At 30.0% G+C, this 4,550-nt stretch overlaps 1 protein-coding gene across 1 annotated transcript in view; it reads right to left on the bottom strand.

Annotated features, from left to right (window-relative positions):
* LOC106677299 (synaptotagmin-12) overlaps positions 1-4,550 on the bottom strand; it is a gene marked incomplete in the record, with an annotated part of 90,777 nt that overhangs the window by 24,759 nt on the left and 61,468 nt on the right. Inside the window, 1 exon segment of the mRNA XM_067052432.1 lies at positions 2,358-2,416.

The raw sequence follows: 4,550 nt of genomic DNA, 5'->3' as shown, positions 1-4,550 counted from the left end.
CTTTGTAATTGACATATAAAAAAATATTCAATGACATATGTCCAAAATTAATAGTAAGAACTTGATAATAGGCAGAAGAGCTCGAAACGTTCGGATGACATAATGAATAAAGAAGTAATAAAAAGTATATAAATTCTTGAAAAGAAAAAAGAAGAAAGTTTGAACCCATTTAGCATTTATCAAAAAATTAAATATGTACCGCCACAACCTATGAAGAACAGGGGTGCAGTACTTTATAAGGAAGTACTGCACCTAGACCAACAGTTGTGCAAGGTGATTTAGCCTGCAACACGCTCGACCACTATAGTACAAGAGTTCAAAAGGAGAAAAAGGGCAGTTATCTCAACCCAATTTTTGATTACTTTAATAAAAACTATGTATAATTACTAGTCAAAATTGATGAGTCTGCCAAGTATAGGTAGAGGAAATAAAAAATAGCGGCTGTTTCAAAGCGATAAAAAACAATTTTTTCATTCTGAGCTATATATCTTAAAACGTAGGAACAACACAAGAAAACCTAAAAGAACGTCATTTAAAGAAGAGTAAATTTGCTAAAATATGAGCCATAATAGAGTTATTTACGTTGAATAGTTTTCGAGATATAGCTTTTTAAAAGTAACAATTCATAAAAATGTTGTATGGGACGTACTGAAAGATCAGTACTTAGTGAATTTATTTTGAAAACATTATATATCTCAAAAACCATTTGACGTACAGATGTCTATTAAGCACTAAAATTAAAGGTAGTTTAATGAGCTATAAAGTAGTATATGATGTTTATCTTCGTAGGAGTAATAGTTTACATGAAATTTGCTAAAATAAATTGATTTATAGTTATTCGGACTAAATTCATTTGCCAAATTTATGTGCAGATGTGAATATCATAACAACTACTACCCCTACGAAGATAAGTGTAATAAACTACTTTATAGTAAGTTAAATTTCCTTTATTTTGAGTGTTGGCAGACATATGTGCGTCTTAGGGATCTAGAAAATCCAACATTTTATACGAACAACTAGAAATAAACTTTTTGTGACTTTATTTTGTCAAATATCATAAAAAATATTACTCCTACAAAGATAAACATAATTAATTATTTTGTAGTAAATTTAACTAGCTTTCCATTAAACTAGCTTTAATTTGATTGCTAATAGACATCTGTAAGTCGAATGGTTTTTGAGATATAGGTTTATCAAAATAAATTCGCTAACTACTGATCTTTCAGTTTATTCTGTTCAACATTGTAATTAAATGTTGCTATTTAAAAAGCTGTATCTCAAGAAATATTGAACGTAAATAGCTCTTTAAGGCTCATATTTTAGAAAATGTACTCTATTTTAAATGATGTCCTCTTAGGTTTTCTAGTGTTGTTGGTAATTTTAAAGATATACAGCTCTGAATTAAAAATGAAGTTTTTTTAAGGTTTTGAAACAGCCGCCATTTTTTATTCCCCCTGCCTATACCTGGCAGAGCCATCAATTTTGACTATTAATTATACATAGTTTTCGTTTAAGTAATCAAAATTTGGGGTGAGATAACTGCCTTTTTTTCTTCCCGGCTCTTTTACTACTAGATTTTTGCCCAATGACGGGTAGCTGACTCAATGGCTACAGTGAAACTGACAATAATTAACTACTCAGCCGGATTCGATCCCGGGGGTCCTTAGAGGTCATAGTCCAACACCTTGCCAATGAGCTACTCACTCCCATATATCTGAAAATAATTTTTTTTCTATCACATTGAAGAAGGAAACGCATTTCTGTCGTGTGTAATGTGTAATTTTGTCCGAACAACTATAGATCTATTTATTTTATCAAATATTATGAAAGCTACTACCCCTACGAAGTTAAGTGTTATAAACTACTTTAGAGTACATTAAACTATCTTTAATTTGATTGCTGGCAGATATCGGTACATCTAATGGCTTAAGATATAGTTTTTCATAAATCAAAAATTCTGTCCAAACAACTAGAAATCAACATTTTATGAATTTATTGTGACAAATGTAAAAACTAGTACGATGATAAACGTCATTAACTTCTTTATGGTACATTAAACTAGCTTTAATTTGAGTCTTAATAGACATTTGTATGTCGAATAGCTCCTGAGATATATATTTCTCAAAATAAATTCACTAACTACTCATTTTTCAGTGCATTTTTATGAAATGTAGCTTTTCATAAAACTATATCTTAGAAACTATTGAACAAAAATAGCATTTTTAGGGTTCATATTTTAGCAAATTTACTATTTTTTTTTTATTCTTCTCAAAAACTTTCTGGTAATCTAAATTTTCTTAAAACTCTAATATCGATAGGTATATTCTGTATTTTATGTTATAATAAAAATAAATTACCGAGTGTTATTTCTGTGTGTTGTTGGGTCTGCGCATGTTTCTCTCTCAACTCCTCCCACCTAGAAACAAAGTATGATTAGTTCATCACATTCTATTTGAGTGTTTTAACTTATTTATTCATTAACTTATTTTATTTTATTAGTATTATTATTTTTATTTATTTATATATATAAAGAAAAAAAATATTTAAACTTATTTATCCATTCAAGTGTTTCTTGTAACCGGCTTTTTATTATATTTTCCTTTGAATCTATGTGTTAGTCTTGTCCTCGTAAAATGTATTTATTTTTTGGTAAACTGATCTACTGCTGCGACTATTATTAATGGTCTGATCTCACATTGCTGTCTAATAGTGAATTTGTTTAGCGGGTCACTGGAGAGGATCTAGAAGGGTGAATTCGGGAGAGCGAATTTGATGATCGGGTGAATTAAAAATTGTGAAATGGTGAAATTGAAGGAACAGAAAAGGGAACAAAAAAAAAAAGGAATGAATTGAAATATTTGTATTTAGTGTATAAACCGAAATTGAATGTAAAAGGAAACTGTAGGGAAAAAAAATTGTTTTCATTCTATTTTATTATACCATGTAATTATATGTAATTTATATATGTCCGATTATGGATTGATAAGTATGCTGTGTGATATAGCAACCTGATGTATTTAGACAGCATAGATGAATAAAGTATTTCTATCTTCTCTATGGTTATTTAATTAATTACATTGAAGTTAGTTGGTTATAAAAATGGAATAATAAAACATGATTTACATTGCCAATATCGTCTATGCATAATGATTATGTGTAATGTATTATGAATCTCTTTTTTGACATATCGGAAGCAACGTATAAATGTCAAAACAAAAGGGATTTCATGAAGAAGAAATGAAACTAAATTTATATATTTTTGAATTAGTAAAGATATAGGTGTAGACTATTTAAATAAATTTTATATAATCATACAATATTATACTGAAATATAAATTGATAATGGTCTAATTTTATGACTTGATGGCCTTCATTTTTTGATTAAGAAAACATTTTTGTAGTCCAAGTGTTAAATAATTGGTTCATTATTAACACATAAATTGTTTAAATTATGTAAGACCGTTGATTCACCGAGTGTACTCAAAAGAAAGAAGGCTCGGGTGTGGTTAAAATATTTTAAATATAAAATAAACTATTTATTGTTGACGTTTCGCTCCACGTTGCAGGCCTTCGTCAGGGCTACGCTTTTCATTATACATCTTATTTTATTAACTTTGTTCATTTTTATTTAAATTCTCACATCATCCCTAACCATACCATTGTTTATTTTTATTATATGTTGTCTTATTATGTTACTTAGTTTTAGTTGTTTGTATCTTTTTAGCCCTGATGAAGCTCAGTGGGACGAAACGTACGAAACGAACATACTAAAATAAAATAAAATGAATAAATGACTTTTAAAAAAATCTCTCTTAAAATATATACAAACAGAAGGATAAACTAAATGGACATAATCAAACTATGTGTATAAAAAAATATACAAATAAAACAACATAATAATAAAATAATATAATCAGTAGTCATATTTACACTCTTATATACACTATTGACACAATCGACCTAAGGATCCCTGAGCCCACTTTATCCCCCACGTGTGAGGGGGAGAATAGTGCTGAAAAGATCCCAGCGCATCCCTCTCGCCGCATCACTGGTAGTGAGCCAGTGGAGGCTGAGCAAGTGCGCTAAAGCCGCAAACACTCAACTTGAATAGAGAATCTGACCATTGCTAGAATTCCAATTGTCCGTTTTTATTTTACAATAAGTCTCTTGGACACTGCCGTTTTAACCTTCTAGGTGGGCTGTAGGGATGGGTGGGGTTTAAACCAAAGGGTTAGGATGGTTGGAAAGGTTTATAAGGAATTTTGAGAATTTGGTTGGTATGAGGCCAAGGACAAAAGGGATATGTCATGGTGTAGTCTGTTATTGTTTAAATTATGTTTTGGACATCATATTTTCCCAGGAAAATGCGGATTTCCATGGACCGCCCTATATTTTATTTTTTGTGCACAGTCTAACAAATGATTACCATGAATGGATTAAAATGTTGTTTACATAATTTTTCAAAATTTAAAATATTAGTCTCGATGTTGAACAAGCTTTTGATCGAGTCTGGCATCCAGGTCTGCTCTATAAACTTCGTCAATTCCTAC

Source organism: Halyomorpha halys, unplaced genomic scaffold (assembly GCF_000696795.3).
Source record: "Halyomorpha halys isolate HHAL.00 unplaced genomic scaffold, Hhal_1.1 Scaffold1.1, whole genome shotgun sequence".
Taxonomy (NCBI): Eukaryota; Metazoa; Arthropoda; class Insecta; order Hemiptera; family Pentatomidae; genus Halyomorpha; species Halyomorpha halys.
The sequence above is the reverse complement of the archived record's forward strand: the minus strand, read 5'-3'. Positions and strand labels throughout refer to the sequence as shown.